The sequence below is a fragment of the Numida meleagris genome, chromosome 11 (assembly GCF_002078875.1).
Source record: "Numida meleagris isolate 19003 breed g44 Domestic line chromosome 11, NumMel1.0, whole genome shotgun sequence".
Lineage (NCBI taxonomy): Eukaryota > Metazoa > Chordata > Aves > Galliformes > Numididae > Numida > Numida meleagris.
The window spans coordinates 3,495,672-3,514,799 of NC_034419.1; the positions used below are offsets into that span (position 1 = coordinate 3,495,672).

A 19,128-nucleotide genomic window follows, 5' to 3' on the forward strand; every position below is an offset into this window, starting at 1 on the left:
CATCTGATAGCTGTGCAAATTGCTGCCTCTAGCTGATTTTACCTCGGCCCACATTGCTCTGTGTCAGATCTTGGTACCAGCACTGAACTGGTATGAGCAAAAGAATGTGTTGGAAAACTTTTTCATGTGTTTTTTAATTCCCTGGAAATGAAAGAGCACTGAAAATGCCGAGGCGCAGTTCAAAGTGATTTATCTGAATGGAGGTGGAATTTAGAAGAGATTACAGCTTTTTATTCAGAATGTGATAAACATTTTCTTAATGTCATTTTCTGCACCTTTTTATTTAGAACCTTTGAAATTTTTTAAGAAGAATGTAAGCAGAGGTTTACCACTCCCTGTTAAATGTTCATAGAAATGGTCTACTGTGCCCAGATCAGAAGAGAACCATGAATTGCAGCAACTGTTGGCTCTTAAATGCAAATATTTACTGTTGTCCTTTAAATGATTTTTTCCACTTCCAGTTTAAAAATAGATCTGCGTTTCTATCACAGGAACAGCTTTCCAGCACCTCATCTGTATCAAGTAGTTTCTTCTCTCCATCAGCATCATCTGGAACAAGGATTAAGACCATGGAAATATTAGTGTGATAAGAAGAAGCATATGTGTATATGAGAGGCACTTGTAAATCGTACTGGATTTCCAGCATCAAAAAAAGAACTTAGCAACAGCAGATGTACAGCTTAAAAACTGTAGGAGGAAAGAGAAGAAATGGGTTTGATTCTCTGTGCTGAATTCTGCTGCAGCAGCTGGCATGAGCAATCTACTGGAGATGAGCTGGTACCATAGGTAAAACTGCTGCTGTCTGGCATGCAGTAATTCAACTGGTATTTGTCAGTGAGGTTACTGGCAAGTCATGCTTTTTTTTTTTTAATATATAAAATAAGAGAACAAAGAATAACTTCCTGTTTGTTCTTTAGTTTCTTCCTTACTCTTTCTAATCAAACCTAGCCCCTGAGGTGTAAATTGCAGCTTGAAGGGAGATGAGTCCATACTAGACATTATAAACAGCTTCTGTTAGGCATTTCTGGAAGAGTCCGTGGCAGTACTGAAAAGGCTGTAAGAGTGACCTTGATGGGCCATTCCTGCCCCTTCTCCTCCTTGTAATTTTTGTCACTTTCTGGCATGCCAGCTTCAGTCCCATGAGCTGGGACTACTCCCTTGCTTTCATTATTTAATTTAATTTAATTTATTATTATTATTTTTTTGCCAATCCTCATTCTGAGGAATTCTTCCTTTTCCCATCATCCCACAAGTCCCCAGAGACATGGCACAGAGCCTTGCTGGAGTAGCATGATTCACTACTGTAAATTTCTCTGTCAGCCTTGCTTGAGAAACTGCACTGAAGTGGAAATGAAATCTGTGCCCAACGGGCATAGACGTAACTTTCAACAACTAAACTCTTTCTTCTGTTTCCTCCCTTACTTCTTTTAGCATGCACACATTTCTACTTGTCAATGTGCTTTATGGATGAATAAAAATAAAGCACGTACTTTGCAAGGTGGTGAGAATTGTGGGTGGTGTTGGATCTTGGTTTATCTCATAAGCTTTTCTCTAAATCCTATGAAGCAGCATTTCTGTAAATAAGCAAATATTTATATCCAGTTTCTGTCAAGGGTTAATAGCAAATCCTTTCTTTATGGATGGACTTTGAGTAGCAAGGGAACTTCTTGTTCCTGTAAACAGTTCAGGGTAGACTTTCTGGGGCAGAAGTTGCATTTGAACCGGAGTTTATAATAATCCTGAGTGGCTCATTAGTGGTCGTCAGAGAACCATTGAAATCTGAAGAGAGATTTAATAGAGTTTGGTTGGTGGATTGTGTAGGTTAGTGGGATTGTCTTTAGAGAGCAGAGAACAGCTAGTGGTTGCTGAAAACTGTGCTAAACGAGCGGTTAAGGACATCGCTGCAGAAGAACAACGTGGATATGCCCAGGTTAATGGTCATGGAAGAATCTTGCGGTGACTTGTTGTTTTATGCGATTGCGGGGAAAAAAGAAATTGGGGGAAAAAAAGGATGATGTAAGGCAGCACAGTTGTTCTACTGAGCATTTTAATATAGAATTAAGGGATAGCAAATTGGGATTGCCAAAAGCTAAAGTGAAGGAGATTGCAATAGTTAAGACTTGAGATTATTAAGGATAAGAGATTTTTCTGTCATGGCTTCATGGAATTTGAATTAATTTTGAGGAAATACGCACTAGTAAAATGAAAAGTTAAGGAAGTGGAGAAAGGAGGAAAAAAAGCCTAAAAAATCATTTTATTGCAATCTGTAAGTGAAAGAAGAATGGCAGAAATAGAACATCCTCTGAAATGATGATAAGCATTTAGAATATTGAGCACGTAAAATGAACTTTATGCTTCTTCTTGTTTCTTCCCCACGCATGCATACATGTGAATACACATGGGCGTTTATGTGCCTGCTCATTTGTGCACTTCTGCAGTTTATCAGCAGCCGAGGTCTAGTAAGATTGAAAACTTGCTTAAGAAAAGCTTTTGTTGTCTTCCATCTGGAGTCTCATTTTAATCCTTTAATTTGCTGCGTAAGTCTTGACCCTTGTGATAGCACTTCCTTTCTTCTTCCTAAACTTTTTGTGCAACAAGGCTTTCATTAATTCTGTTTTCAAATTTGAATAAAATAGGTAATGTTCATACTATACATTAAAAAAAGAATAACTTCAGTATGTATTTCTAAGTTGTCTTACGTTTACATAATGCTATCTCTTGTTATAAGGCATTTCCAAAGTTTTTGCAGTGGCAGTTTGATCCTTCCTTTTTACAAGAAGTTGGAAACTGCTATGGATGATTCATTTTAAAGTGCTATTTTGGTGGTGCGCACATCGTCTTAGATACAGCTTTACATAAAACGGATGGGAAAATGCTAGTTTATATACCTCCTCCACCTATCTATTTAAATGAAAATCCATACAACTTGATCAGGGGTCTGTCATTTGGATTTATTTAGAAAGAACATACTTTGAACATACAGTAGGGAAAAATGAGGACAGAGATGAGGAGTGTGAATGGTGATCAGCTAACTGTGAAATGGAGGAAGTTCTGTGGATGGTGTTGGAACTCACCCTTGGCTTTAAGCCCCGGATGTTTGTCATGTCCAAAGATAAAACAATCCAAACCTGCTAAAACAGAAATAAAGAAAATGCAATAAGGCAAAAGATAAGATCTGCATATATTCTCACACTTTTGGGGGGGGGAAGGGGAAAAAAAGAAAGGGAGAGGACAGATTTCTTCCTTTGTTCATGGAGGAGGGCTTTATGGGGCTGAGATTCCTGAGAGAAGTTGATCAGAAAAGCTGGACTTACTAGAAGATTGGCCTCTGTAAGGAAATGTACATCTTGCACTGGTTAGCAGTCCTTTTTATTACTGCAGGCACTATCTGCAAATTGAAATCGTGTGTAAAACTTCAATGTCACAATGAAATTAAAATACAATGATGGTAATAGATATTTCTAAAATACATGAACACAGCCCTAAAACTAAAATGCATTTTTCCTTCTATGTGTATTAAAAATAAAGTAGTATGTTGAAAAAAGTTTCTTTCAGCTTTGAATGAAAAATAAATGGATTAATGAAATTTCTATTACATTGGATTTTGTTCCTCACTGATCAAGAAATAATCCAAATTTCTCAGTGCAGAAAAGTGATGTACAAAAATATTATTTCAGTAAGCAATTCATTAGGTTTTTCATTCCAACTATTAACATTATATATTAAAGGTTTAGTTTAATCTCTCTAGAACTCTGTTTTTCTGTTTACTTATAGGCTGTAGATACAATTCAATTCAGGCCTGAATTGAAAAAAGTCCTGTTGAAATACATGAAGGAAATAGATTTGCACAGTTTGACCAGTCAGTTATGAATATTCACTTTTTTGGGAACAGATGGTAGCTCCAATTCTGTGCAGAAATATTGTCATAAGTACTTCCTTTAGTACTTTTTGTATTCCTGTTCTTTTCACAGTTGTTCTTCCATTCAAGACATATTTGTTGTAGTAAATATGTATTCTGACAAAATATTTAAAGGTGAACAAAGAGGGAGGGAGCTCAGAGAAGCAAATAACTCTTTTTCTTCTTGCTGTGAAAGTGACTGATATACTCACTGTGCTCCTGTGTTTTGAATACTGATACATACGTGCAGCCTAAGTGGTTGAAAGAAGGTTTGGATTTAGGAAAAAGCAAGTTTCCAAGTCTTTCCTGCACTATTTCTTTTTACAATATTGCAACATCTTATTTCTCAATTTGAAATGCCATTTACAAAAATGCCTGGTGCACTTTGTTAAGAAAATTAAACCCTCTGTTTACCAGTGGAAGCAGTATGTAAAATAAGCTGTAAAGACAGCTTGTAGTCACTGCATTGCAGGTGGAATGGGAGATACCACAGTGAATGGTGGCAGAGAATAGCCAGATCTACAAAGGCTGGTCTTTCTGTTCAAGGCAGACAGGTTTCCTAGTTTGCTATATGGAAAGAATGAACTGGTCTCAAGTACGCCTGGCTTTGTTTCTACGCCTGATAGTGCAGCTCCATTTCGTGGTTATCACCTGCACTGAAGTGAGTTGCCTATAGGTAGGTAATAGATTGCTGTAAGAGATTTTTTCTTCTAATAATGCATTCTTGAAATGAGGGAATCATTAACAAGAATTTCATAATGCCAGCCACATAATGTATTAACTTAACGTTGCAGTTCCAGTATTTATGTAATTTCATATGAAGGGGATTTGGAAGCCACCACACTACTAACCATGGCATAGTTGGAGAAGAGAATGCTCCTGGGAGAGCTGAGAGCAGACTCTCGCTAAAGGAGGAGGTTATAAGAAAGAAGGGGGCAGAGTCTGTTGTGACAGGACAAGGGGAAATGGTTTCAAACTAAAGGAGGGGAGACTTAGACTGGACATTAGGAAGAAGTTGGTTACAATAAGGGCGGTGAGGCACTGGCACAGGTTGCCCAGAGAGTTGATGGATGCCCCATCCTTGGAGACACCCAAGGTCAGGCTGGAGGGGCTCTGAGCACCTGGTGGAGCTGTGGGTGTCCCTGCTCATTGCAGAGGAGTTGGAATGGATGACCTTTAAGGGTCCCTTCCAACTCAAACAATTCTGTGATTCACTGGTTAAATATCATGCCTCTTAATTCCCCTTCAAACTGAGGATAGCTAACCAAAGCAACTTAATTTGAAGAAAAAAGATTTCTGCCAGGAGTTCTCAGTGTTTCGCTCTATGTAGTATGTGTACCGCAAATATTCTGCTGTTTTTCAACCCTTAATTTATAAATAAACTTGTAAGGTTTTGCTATAAAGTAGGCTGTTGATTGTTTGGTGCAGGAGTTATGTTGTCCTGTGAATTCTGAAAGAGAAGATAATATTATTATTGACCACAACACCACTTGAACGCTTTGAATAACTCTGAAATCTAGGATTTAACAGCTCTTTCCAGTAGTTCTTTAAAATTCCATTTTTGTAATTTTTGTCTTTTTCTAAAGTAGCTTTATAATTCATATTCAAAAATAAAAGAAAGTTATCCTAGAAGAAGTTCTTAATGTTTTGTGCAAACTGTTTTATGGAGAGACCTCCTGTTGCAAAATGACCTATATCTTTTACTGCAGCTGATTTGAAAGAGCAAGAGGTCAAGAATCTTCTGAAGTGTTGCTGAAATGTGTCTGTCAGCACAGAGCATTTTAGAAAGACTGTTTGGGACTCTCTAGAAGTTGCATTACTCTTTTGATTTCAGTTTTGTACCTGGAAAGGATTTGAGGATATTCATTTGAGTCCATGGTCAAACAGAAAATATTTTTAGAATGTAAGATGCCTACCAGAAGATGCACGCGCTCAGATGGCTATGGTATAAGAAAGCCTTTATATGGTTTCATTATTTTATGTGAGTGATGTGGGAAAAAAATTAGCAAATTTCTTTTTCTCTGCTACACCAACTTTGCGTTATATTCACTACTAGTTCTATAGTGCAGGGTTATTGGTGGCCTTGTTTCCTGCTGAAAAGATATCTTAAAAGCAGCGTTTCATCTAAAGAAAGGCATATTTTCCTAGAAAGTAATCGTTAGCCATTGATTTATTTACTCAATCTGTCTTTGGCACATATTATTTTTCCAGAGGTGCTCTCTGTTGATTGTGACCTTGAAAAACAACAGATAAATTTTAGTATTTCAGGAATTGGTGCTGGCTGTTACTCCGTCTTGTGTTTTGTGATACATGTGTATATACACCGTACTCTTTAATTCAATTTAAAGCAGTTATCTCTGAACAATCCTAACTCAGATACAGGAGAAGCTTTGAAAGCTTATCCATCTTCTTCCTTCTCCTTGCTTAGAGTAGTTCTTGTGTTCCTCCTGCATAAGGCAGGAAACTGGGAAGTGCCCCACTCTCTGCAGAGGCAGAGCAAAGCAGGTTTCACAGAAAGGTGGTGTTACCTGGCTGCAGGATACACCTGGACTTAGCCACAGAACGAGCTAGTCACAAGAGCAGACCCACAGTCTGTACATGTCAGCCTCCTGCTTTACCTTGCCCCGACGAAGAGCCTCGCTGCTGCGGGCCTGCGGGGTGCAGTTCTGGGCAGGTACCAGCGAAACCAGGACAGCCTGCTCCTACCAAAGCAGCCACTTCAGCTCCCCAGAATGTCATAACTGTGCTGCTATTTAACTGCTTTGGTTTGTAAACACCGGTGAGCATTTCTTTGCCTTTTGGGAAGCTGTTCCCTATCACTGATGTTAGTGTAGCAATTTTAAATTTGGATTCTTTGAAATAGGATTCAGGGAACCATTTTAAGAGTTTTGCAGCCTCGCTGGGAGACATGGCAGGGTTTGCAATGGTCCTGTTTTATATTTTCCTTTTTTAAATGAATCTAAACAGTGTTTATAAACACATGGTTCAAAACATGGTGCTTAGAGGATATATTAATGACTGGGAGCATATAGCTTCATTAGTAGTACTGAATAAAAGATACTGAGATAATCTCAACTATTTTCCAAATAACTGACCAGAAAACAGGTCTGTAATTTCTGAGAGACACAGAAAATTTACTTTTTGGCACCTGTGCAAACCATAGAGTTTCCTGGGCTAAAGTGATTTATGTTTGAGCTTTCACGGCAAATGTGCACTCCACATAGATGTTCTCCACTGGGACATTACAGTTCAATATAATAGCTTGAATTTGGAGAGAGTCTGTGGTCAGTTAAGAATCATTGTCAATAGAATAATTACCTCCTTGTGGAAGGTAATTATTTACCTTGTCATGTCTGTAAGGCTTGGTGGGATTGATGTGGGCAAGAGCATGTCCATCAGACTGCTGCTCCATCACAGCTCCAGCTGATGTCAGAGCTGGATGCTGGCCTTTCTGGCTTTGACTCCTATCCAGTCACGCTCTCAGTCCTGCCTTGCACTCAGCTTTGAGCTGCTGTGAGTCCTTTCTGGGGGGCACGTGAACTCTACAAATAGTATGATGGGCATAGGCTGCAAGGAAGGCCCAGCTCTGCTGTGGAAGGAGCCTCTGAGCCACACAGAACTGGCTGAGATTGGATGGAAAGTGCTGGGATACTGGGGGCCTGAAGTTCTGCTCCTCAGTGGCCTAGCTTATCCGAAGTTTGAAAAACAGGATTTTTTTTTTTTTTTTACTACTTGGAGTGGATTCGCTCCATTCTTTCCAGGGACAGCAAACATACCATTAAATTGTATGTAATTCTAACATTTGGTTTGATACCTTATAGATGTTCTGTGCTTAATGCCCTTTTAACTATGTTTGAACTAAAAAGAAAATCTTATAACGTCCTAGAGTTAGAATTAAGATCCTTGAAAAAATATTTGGAGACAAAATTAGAAAGTGAATCCTCTTTCTCCCTGACACTTCCTCCTTGTGTTTAACCCTATGGTGAGCTTTCTAGGGATGAAAAAAAGAGCAGAAACGTTTTTTAATGGAATGTAAGGAGGCTTGAAATAAATATTTCATAGGTCCTGCTCTCTGAAATGTCTCTTGCTGAGGTCAAAGCAAGCCCCAGTGGCCATGCATGGGAAGCAGAGAGCCTGATGAAGGTACAGAGGGAGATGTGCGCTGCTCCCTGACAGCAGGCACTTGTTAGATCTGCTTGGCTGTACTCTGCTTTCCAGCAAGTTTGCCAAGTAAAAAAGCTACTTAACATCAGAACCGAAATACTTTATGGTTTGTGTTGTAAAACAGCATCATAAGGAACCTGTGGAACCTGTATCCAAGGAGAAAAATAAATTGAAACAAAAATCCACATGGATTTTGCATCATGAGACTGTTCACGGATAAATGAGCTATGCAGCTTTCACAAAGGTGAATGTGGATGACAAAGTTTATTTGTTACTTACGTATGAGAAATCTGAGTGCCCATAAACTTGATGAACACAAGCAACCGTGCAACTGTGTGCATTGTAGTTGTGCAGAGGTTAACTCTGTGATTCTTATGTGGCCACATCTAATACGATAATTACTTTTGGCACCTTTGTGCCTAGGCCTAATTCATCTTGCAAAGATAAGGTAATCATTTACCACTTAACCTCATTCTTCATGTGCCAAATAACTCAGTAGTACAATAAAAATTTAGACATCCAAGTTGGGAGTCAAGAATGGAGGCCAGTATCTTGGGAAAAAAAACAATATTTGAACAGTAAAATAAGCAGGATCGGAGCAAATTTCTATCTCAAAACAAGTCATGCTTTAGCAAAGAGCCTTGCATTAGTATTTTTACTTGGCAAACCTTAAGCTGAGATTTGCTGTGGTGAAACATACAATTCTCCAGCAAACATTTGTAGATTTCAAAAGAGGACATGGTTCAGTTAGTATTGCTGCACCATGAGTGGCATTTATGGTAGGCTGTACGAAGTTGTATGCTCCTAGTTAATTTTTAGTTTTGTACTACAGCTTAGGCACACTTTGTGCAAATATGTTTTGATCCAGACTTCATTTAAAAAAAAATAAGACTGTGATGTTTTTTAGTGTATTGAGAATAGGGATGGCACAAGTCAGTGAGTTTAGTGCACATGTAAAAAGGTGAAAGACAATGTAATCACCATTTGAAGTGGAGAACTGAAGTGCAGTCCCTATCTATGTTGATGGTTTCTCCTTGTTTCATCTGTGTGTGAATTATGTTAGCAGCCACACAGCTGTTTGTATGTAAATAAAGCTACTGCAGCTTTATTTCCCTCTGTTAGGATGGCTTTATCTTAATTATGTAGAAGACTTGTGGGGAGCTGGGGAATGTTCATATTGTTGTGATTCATTTGAAATTTGTTTCTTGTGTGTTTGTGTGTTCTTTCATTCTATTTTTAATTTAAGAGCTGAAATTTCCAGTCCTAGAGAATTGAAGAAAGGAGAAATATACCTTCTTTTCTGCTTTCTGGACAACAAACTGGGATGATGCTATTTCTCACTGTGGATATATGAACAACTGTAGAGTCACTTCAGAGTTAATTATATTGTGGCTCTCATGTGGTGTGATAGAATAAAAATCATGAATTAATCGCTTCATTGGACATTCACTTCTATTACAGTAAAGTTTCACTATACTGTAAATGCTTGATATTATGTCAGTTCCCTAGAAGTAGTCATTATCACCTACACACTTGGTATCAAGTGCTGCTTTCTAGAGAGATCAGTACCTTTTCCTCCTCCTCCTCCTCCCCCACGCTTGCTCAGCTGAGTTGAAGAAAATCCAAATTACCACAGCCGTGCAGGATGGAAGATGGAAAATAATGCCCCTGATGCACGGTTGCTGTTTCAAGGAGGGTAACGAGATACAGGATTTTATTCTCCTTCACTAGCACTTCCATGCTGACCTAATTTCACCTGACGTCAGTTGGTTTAGCATCGTGGGTCAGAGCTGAACAGGGCTGTAAGTCTTTCAGGCCCTCACTGTGCGCTATGAAGTGGCTAATTAAGGAAATAGGAGTTGCAGACTCACTGCTCTGTGAGAAAACACAGATATTCCCTCTCTCTGCCATAGGGAAGGGAAGTAAAAAGTGCAATCAAAGTATCAATGAAGCCGTATCCAAATAAAAGGGGACCTTGAACCAGAATGCATTTTTTTTCTTTTTCTTACTTCCGTGCTGTTCCTATGCCTGTGGGAAGATTTGGCTAATTAGACTGTTTATCAGTTATTTGACGATCACCTGGCAATAACCACTCATACCTCTGTTATATGAGCACAAGTTTGTTGTCTCTTACCAGGCAGGACTGCCTGGAAGAAACAACACTGCGGAGGTTAACTGAAGGAAAAAGGGAAACAGAGTTTTTCCTTGGTGGATATCACATTCTCTTCTGCAGTAGCTCTGCGCTCAAAGAGGGAACGTAGTACAAGAAAGAAAAAGTTAATAAAAACATCCCAAGCAACCTGCGCTTTTATCTATCACTGCTTGCATTTTTATGGAAGAGAGAATATCAACTTTCTCTAATCTGAATTTTGTTTACAAGGATGAAATAGATCAGGCTGCTGGGAAATACATAATGTTGCCCCTGGGGTTGGGAAGGTATCCCCCATGCCCTATCTGTCAGTTTTGGAGGTTTCCAAACACAGTAGCTGAGCTCACAGAATAGATGTTTCTCCTGAAATCTGCACGGAAACAATTATAAAAGCTTTTATGTTTTCTTCTCCGTCCTATTTATCGTTCCTTTGAAACAAAGGACTGAGATAAAAATTCCTTGCTTCTATCCTTGTCTGTCTTTAAGCAGAGTCCTGCGGCCAGAAGCCAAGGATTGTATATCAGGATAGCTGTCTTAACAAATAAAAGGCCACGTACCTTAGATTGCAAGTTCTAAGCTCTGTAGAGAAATGTGATGACAGCAGCAGTCTGGGCACAGGCATTACAGTATATTCTATGTATTTCCAGTTCAAAATGTTTAATAGGTCTGTTACTCATCTTTTCTGGGGGAGTTTTATGTTTATGGAGCAGAGGATTCTAAACTGTGGTACTAACGTCACTAGTGGTACACTTCAAAGGGGTGTGCAGAAATGGCAGCTCCCAGTTCTGTCTGCACAGATTAAATGCCTTCCTGCAGGCTGTTCCTCTCCGTGGCGGGTTGGCCTGATTTGCTGCTGTTGCAAGGAAGCTGCTCTCTCTGCAGCCTTGTCACAGTTCCATGCCAGCAGCTCACATGGGCGCCTGGTGCTGTCCGTGTGTTGGCCGTGGGCAGGTGGGTGAGCCTGCATGGGACGGCAGCGGGCAGAGGTGAGGGCATCGCGCAGCCAGTCTGGGGTTGTGGAGAATATCCTGTTGTGGTGGTGCAGAGGGTGAGCTCTTGCTGACACTAGTAGATAGTACATGGAACAGTAAGTTTGGAAGTCCTCTTCAGAAAGCAGGGCTGCTACTCTATGGTTTTCATGTTTAAATACTAGCCATATAGGTAAAACAAGCTCTTTGAATCAGTGCTTGCTCGTAGCCGAAGAGAGAAATAATTGAAAGAGGTGGCAGGAGGAAAAAAAAAAATAACCTCATGAAAAGCCCTAAAGCTGGAACTTCTTCTGGAGTTCCAGAAGCATAGTATGTATGGAGGGCTTTGAGGAGCTGCTCTTGGTGTGATTCCATGTTCGTGTAACACAAGAACTGTGTGCATTCTGGAGGGGTTTTCTTTTTGAAGAGATGCTGCTTGAAATCTGGGTAATGAGTTACTATTCTTTTTTATATCTGAACAGACCAGATTAGGAAGTGGAATTAAATTAATAGAGGTCATTTTGATTCAAGGACCAAGGAATATGGAGAGGTAAGAAAAGGAGTTGTTTCGAATTGTTTTACAGGGTTATACAGAAGCACTGGGCTAGCTGGGGCAGTAGCTGTTTCATGCCTGAAAAATTTATGTCCTGAAATTTGGCCAGAATGTAAGTTAATAAAAATGGGATGACGCCTCTTGAATGGTTTTGAGACTTTTCACATCTGTGAAAATAAGAGAAGGAAGTTCAGAGTTTCTAAGAACTCACTGAAAAGGGTCTGTAGTCTCTCACTTCAATGTAGTTATGTTTGGTAAAGCACAGAAGAAGAGTTTACACCCCTGAAATTTTGCTGCAGTGCAATAGAGTAATACAATTCTTTAGTGATTTGGCTACTTAATATTTATTTTATATTTATGCTGTAGATTTCACCTGTCGATGAACTGCTTTAACTATTGAAAGACTGAGTATTTAGCAGCCTTCTGTTTGTCCTCACTGTACATTTGGGAGATAATCTATCATATGCAGAAAGAGGAAACGGACACGGTGAAACTAAATCACTTGGTCAAGGTTACAGGGAGAATCTATGCTGGATGCTGAAATTGAATCTATATCTTCCTAGTCCTGGGCTAATGCTGTTACATACCTTACTATCTAAAAATCTCTTCTTTCACCATAGGCACTGTAAGGAAATGTTAACTGTCGGAAACATTGTGTGCTCCTTTCTTCAGTGGATTATCAGTCTGGGATTTTAAACTGCCTGTTGTGGTTTTGGCTAAGTTTACTGCAGTCACAAGCTGTGATACCCAGGTTGGGAAGGTTTCTTCATGAAGCTGTTAACCGACCTTGCTACCAGCACCCCAAACTGCTGAACAGCATGAGCCCCTACTTTAGGTTCAGTGGAGAATTCAAAGTTGATGTGCATGTGTGAGCTGTGGATCTCAAGAGAGAGTCAGCTAGTGTTGTAGCTGGAAGGAGAAGAAGCCCTTTGAGGTAATATTTAAGAAAAATGTCTTTTCAGTAGCTTCAATATGAGGAGCAGAACTGAGCTCAGACACGGAAGCACTGTCCTGGTTGGAGACCTGTATGGTCAGCTGTTGGGACCAGAGGTGTGAGCAGCAGGGTTGCTGGGTGGATGAAGGGCTCTTCTTGAGGACACACCTGAGTTCCTTTTACATAGAAGTGTCAAACTTAGATTTAAATATCTGGCTTGAGTAATGTAATTGAGACAGCCTGAAGTTTAGCACAAATTAATTGCTCAGTACTTCACTTAAGCATTTTTCAGGATGATATAACTGAACATAAGCTGTGCTAACTTTCATTCTTTTACAGCTAAATATACATCTCTGTAGTCTTGTTGAGCTTGAGATGACTGTGTGGTGATGGAGAGAGGCAACATTTTATGTAAGGAGAGTGTAGGAGATCTGAGAGAGATCTCCACAGGGATCAGATTAGAGTTTATAAATGTGGAAATGGTGATTTACAGTTGAAGGCTGGAGTGAGTGAGGCAGGGAGTAAAGGATCTGAATCCAAGAAGTGCTGAATATCAGATCATTTGCTCCATATTCACAAAAGATTGGCTATTGGTTTGAAAAGCCATTGAGATTAGTCAGAACAGTTGATGCATTATCTTTTTACCATTTTGGAGTCTCAAGCTGTTTAAAATTAAAAAGACATTAGAACAACTATTGGTTACCACAACATCTTTATAAAGATCTGTTAAACTTGACACTGTGTGATGTATGTCCACTGGCAAATCTTTGAGTTGCTCTTGCTGAATTCCAAGAGGACAAGTACTGCACAACTCACTGGTTGTGTTTGAGTGGGATTCCTTTGATCAGTGCTGTCAGGGATAGAAGAACTCCAGATGTCTGTCCTTTTGTTTGTGGTAATTATAATTGTTACCTTCATGAAAACATAGCACCCAAAAAGTAAATATTGTGGTGCCGATTATTATTTTAATGCCATTATCTCTCTAATATGTATGATTCATGGTTTTTTTCCCCGTGGATTCTATAAACAACATATTGAAAGATTCCAGGCACTTCTCCATAAACTGGTTTCATTTTTCTGTGCATTTTTTCCTGTAAGATGCACACAGCATCATCTTGGAAACTGTCCTCTCCTCTGGGCAGAGCAGAATCATCAGTACTTTGTGTGTGAACAGTAGGAAAAGCCAGCAACAGTCGTTATTTTTGAGCCTTAGTACCTGGCTGTCTAGGAGTGAAAGATAAAGGTTGATGTTATTGATGGAACAGATGTGACTTTACAGAAGCTCTGTGGTTTCTTTCCTTCTTCTTTCTTTATGTTAGCAATATCATTTATTTTAAACTTTTATAATATATTGTTGTAAAATGGAAAAGTTCCTTTGGCACATGGTGGTCTCTCATTTCATCATTCAGTTTTGTAACCTTTATATTCTCAAGGAAATCAAATTATTTTGATTCTTAAAAATGTGATAGAGTTGCGGTCTATTTTCGTGTAATTCTATTTACTTCATTTTTAGTTTAGATTGGGAGAAAGTAAATCATGTAAAATGAAACTCTTTTTTTCAAGAGTTAGAATTTGTTGTAACCTTGCAGGGAAGAAAAGGAAGGAAAGCTGTTACAGAAAAGTTTTCCCACCTATTTTAGAGGATCGTCACAAGAAATGGCTCTGAAATTTTTTAATTGTAGTAATGCAGTATTGCGTACAGCTGCTATGAATTTTTTTCCATTTAAGCTTGTGAACGTGCAGTCTGTTTTCTTCTTTAAAGCAAATGAAATTGCTTTTGGGAACGGAAGGTGTTGTTACTTGCTTTGCTGAGTGCATTGAATGGCCGATAGATCAGGTTGCTGCAGGGCGACCTCTTGGGCAGCACTGAAACAATTCAGAGCTCCTGAAGGCTGCTTCAGTGGCGTCAGCTAAAACACCCCAACCAAATGCCATGGCAAATGAAATCAAACACTTCAGGTGGCACTGTGGGCTGCTGCCAGCGTTGGGTACGTAGAGTGTTGTGTGTGATCAGTAATTAAGAGGACCCCAGGATTTTCATAAAACTGGGAAAATCAAAGGCTAACATTCAGCTTATGTAAAATGTGTTTGAGAATCGTTGCCCTTCTTAGAGGATATTTGAGTTTAGCATTTAGATGTTTCTGTAGAGAATTAATTAATTAAAAGTCAGGGCTGCAATATATCATCTCAGTGGTTTGAGTAAGCTTGCATTTGAGTCTTCTTTTCCATTTCACAGAAGTTCTGTTTAAAAAATTTGCAACATTTCAAATGTGGAAAACAGAATTCTGAGTTGTATTTTATTATATGTATTATTACTTTCTCTCTTAGCTGTATTATTTTCTTCTGTTATTCGTGACATAGGATCAATGAAATACCAAAGGGGAAAAAACCCTCAGTGGGATTTAATTTTACAAATAATATGCTGAGAGTTCTCATCACTACTTTATCTAAATATAACACTGTAAGCATTTCTGTTGCTTGCAAATAAGATGATGTTTGGAGGCTACAGCAGCTCCCAGGAAACCTAATTTTCCTCTCCACAAATCGAAGTTAGGAGTATTAAATATAATTAGTATGGAATATCTGTGTTTAACTGTTTCGTGGTGTGTGAGCATGGGATATTTAGATGTCTTTATTGAACTAAGTTGAGCATATGATGGAAGACTGCAAAATTTATTGTCATCCTCAAAGTCAACTAACATGTTTGAGCACTGACATCCATATTCAAGAAAAATAGGTCTTAATCTGAACTTTACATGTATTTTCAGTGTTTGAAATTTTCCACAAGTATATGCATTGTTTATCTTCTTTTTTCCTTAATCTTTTGAAAATAGCTGTATAAGCTATGAATTTTTAGAGTCTGGAATGTCTGCCTTAGACAGCAAGTCAACAACACGTACAAAATGGCATGCAGTTTATCTTTGCAGGAGAATGCTGTGTTAAAAAATAGTCACTTTGTCTACAAAAATTAAGGAGGCCTTCCAAATATGTGAATTTCTAAGAAGTAGTGCTATTTTAAGTAGAATTTGAGTAGCAGCTGCTTATCTGATAGTTCAGGACGCTTACAAAATTACTAAGGTGAAATGGCAGATGAATCCTTAGTGGTCTTAAATTGATCAGACCCTTAAGAATCCACGCATAAAACGCCTTTTAAAGGTTTGCAGAGAGTTAAAGAATGATGCATCTGCATCTGAGAACAGTTAGTTAAAATCTAGTCAGCAGATCATTCAGACCTTCCAGTCTGCGCTCACTGGTCAGTTAGACCTCGATGTGCACCACTGCAGCTCAGAAGTATGAGGAGTGATTCTGGTCCATCCTTCCTGGGTCTCTGAGTTCAAGCTTGTGTTGTCTGGCTACTCTAGAGCATCCCTGGGGGGAAGAGAAGATCCTAGTGTGCTTTGTTTCCCCATAAATCCTTTCTTGACCCATTTATGACCAAACAGAAGCATAATTAAATATATATATACATTCCTTCTCTTTCTGAAGGAATAGAACTTTTCTGTTAGCTAGGAATGTAGTTATCTGCAGCACATGAATGTTTCTGGTGAAAGATTATTATAACAGTGCATAGTTTGAAGGATTATTTCACTTACGGAAATACTAGCAAATATTTCTGTATGTAGTCACGTTGGTGCTTTGCCAGATGGCATTTAACTTGTCAGTGAAGCCCCGTTCAGTTCTGCTTCCTTGTGAGCAAAGTCTTTTAGAAAATACTGAAGATAATGACATTTGTATGGTATAGGCATTTGTCAGGTCAGCAGAACCAAAAAAGTGACGTGGCCAGGGCTTGCCCATACATGCAGCTACTCTGGAGTAAACTAGTGTGAGTCCGTGTTTATTCTAGAATGTTCCATGTCATTGGAATCAAATTGAATAAAAAGCAAGAAGAGGCACACAAGAGTTTTGTTTGGGTTAGATATTGTACATTTTTTCCTGCAGTAACATTTTTGTTTACATGTGGAGATCTGCACTTGGTAGCCCGCTTCATTCTAGAATAACTCTTAAGCTTTGGCACACCCCTCAGTTCAGCTGTTGCATGTGCTCCGTGTCAGCACTGGATCCCTCTGCTGAAGAATTTGAACACTTATTTCAAATCTACATATAAATGTGAATAAAAACTCATGGTAGTGTTCTAACATATGAAAACCACAAACAGTCATCAAGATAATTTCAGATTCAAGTTTGACTCTGTATTTATTTGAATTCCTGGAGTGGCTTTTGTGAGAGATTGCCAGGTGTTGTTGTGGAAGTGGAAGGGCTGATTTGGTGGTGTTAACACTTCTTTTCTGGTTTGGCCACATTGCAGCCATTCTGTCAGATGCTGTTTGGTAAGGGAAGGATGGGACCAGGCTACAATGTTTTGGAGCGTCCCAACGCTCACCAGCCAGCACTAGTAAAGCCTCTCAGACCGCAGGAGCCAGTTCTTGGGTGCCCATAGGAAGAACAGTGGGAGCGGCCTGGGAGCCCCGTGCTGCCAACTGCCACAAACCGGCTGGTTGTCTCAAGCCTGGAGCCTGTGGTACGGGGAAGGGTGTTGGAGGTTAGCAGTAATTTATGTGACAGGCAGGCTCCAGTTTCCTCTTTCCATGCCAAGGAACCTTGAGAGCTACGTGATGTTTAATTGGCCCTTGTGGCTCCAGCAAGGATAGGCTGACAGCAGGGGACTTGGGGACAGCCACGCTGTGAGCCCGAGTGGCCACGGGTCCCTGGCACGTCCTGGAGCTGCGCGGGTACGCACGTCGCGCGTGGGATGATTGTGAGCACTCACCAAACAGGTCAGATACGTGCGGCTTAACAAAGCTTAGCAGGTCAGATTGCCTTACTCAATAAGCTATACATAGACTCTTATCTTGTTATACTGGGGGGAAGAAAACATCAAACCCAAGAGGAGTAATTCCCTCGGTGTGATTTATTTATAGAAAAAGGCGTATAGTAGTTGTATTATTCACTGAGCTATTGAAAGCCATTATTTAGTAGCTCGTTAAAATTTTATTATATTTTTAATTCTTGAGAGTGATTGAACCTTGTCCCGCTGCTATATCATTTTATGTTAATCATTTGCTTTTACTAGAGTAATATATTAAATAATGTTGATAGAAACTTCAGTTCTTGATGTATCGTCTTAAAAAACTACATCAATAGCTACTATGTGAGTCTAATGAGATTTACTGTCAGGATATCTAGGTATGTATGAAAACGCATATACTGAAGAATGAAGACTTAAAGAATGTCTAAAAGGATGCATTTTCTAAATATTAACAGGTTTGTACTTTATTTGTACTTTAATTCTCTGCTTTTATTTATTAGTGTCTCATCTATCTGAAATACGATTGTGTAACAATGAAATAATTTTAATATGTCAAGTTTTCTTTCTTAAGGTGGAATCCGAGGTTATAGTGTGACCTAGCTATGTAAAGCTGGTACTTAAAGCTTGAGACTGATATCCATATCAGAGACGTAGGCAGTTTTGCAGTAAAGGATGCTCCTTCAAATGTATGCTGACTTTGAATATACTTTTCCAACTGACTATGCATGGTTTCCTGTACAAAGCATTGGCCAGTAAGAAGGAAAGCAACCTTTAGAATATTATTGTTGTATTTTGTATCAGAGATACTAGGAGAAAGTTCTTCTAAACTTTTCTGTACTCTCTGGAAGATTAGTTTTGGTGAAACAGAGAGGTGGATCCATGTACGCAGTCTCTCTCTATACAAAATATGAAACCTATTATCTGAACTTCTCTGAAAAGTATACTGCTTGAAATCTGCAGCCTAATGCAAATGAATGTAGTCCTTTTTAATTGTAGGATCCTAGCATTTAAATTTAAAATATCCATATCCCATTGGTGCTTGTGAGAGCCTATAATCTCCATTGAGACAAAATAAATAAAAAGAGATACTAAAGTGACAAGAAAGTGTAAGAGTGCCTTCCAGGGCACAAATGAGGGAAATCATATGGTAAAATGACACAGGTTTCTTTTGAGCCTCTCTACCAATGCAAATATATTATTTTAAGTAAACAGACATTTGGCACAGGTCCTTTTCCAAAGAGTGGCATGCTAACAGAGTTGAAACGCGCTCTGAATTGAAGGGGTGGTTCCTAAGCATATCGAATATCTCATCTATCGGTTTCTGAAACTTGTATCACCCTCAGAAGATTATTTGCTAAAGCCCTTGGTAGGCCGGTTTATTGATTATGATTTGTTCTTAGTGTCAAAAAATAGTTTTTCTTATCTGCATGCGATAAGGAAGATTCTGTCTTAAACTAGAAAAGATGAAGTGCTTCTGTTATACTATTTTAATGTTTTAAGGGGCATCTTAGAATCATAGAATCCTTAGAGTTGGAAGGGACCTCTGAAGGGTGTCTAGTCCAACTCCCCTGCAGTGCACAGGGACACCACATCTAGATCGGGTTGCCCAGGGCCTGAGCCAGCCTCGCCTTGAAAGTCTTCAGGGATGGGGCATC

General features: G+C 39.2%; 1 protein-coding gene across 2 annotated transcripts in view; it reads left to right on the forward strand.

Annotated features, from left to right (window-relative positions):
* Window positions 1–19,128, forward strand: part of ATP2B2 (ATPase plasma membrane Ca2+ transporting 2) — a 295,684-nt gene that overhangs the window by 44,240 nt on the left and 232,316 nt on the right. Inside the window, exon 1 of one of the 2 annotated variants that reach the window (XM_021409832.1) lies at window positions 17,307–17,441. The exons of the other annotated variant lie outside the window; for it this stretch is intronic. The gene's annotated coding sequence lies outside the window, so the exon portion shown is untranslated. Of the gene's footprint in view, window positions 1–17,306; window positions 17,442–19,128 lie in introns of those variants that run through there. 2 annotated transcript variants of the gene reach the window in all.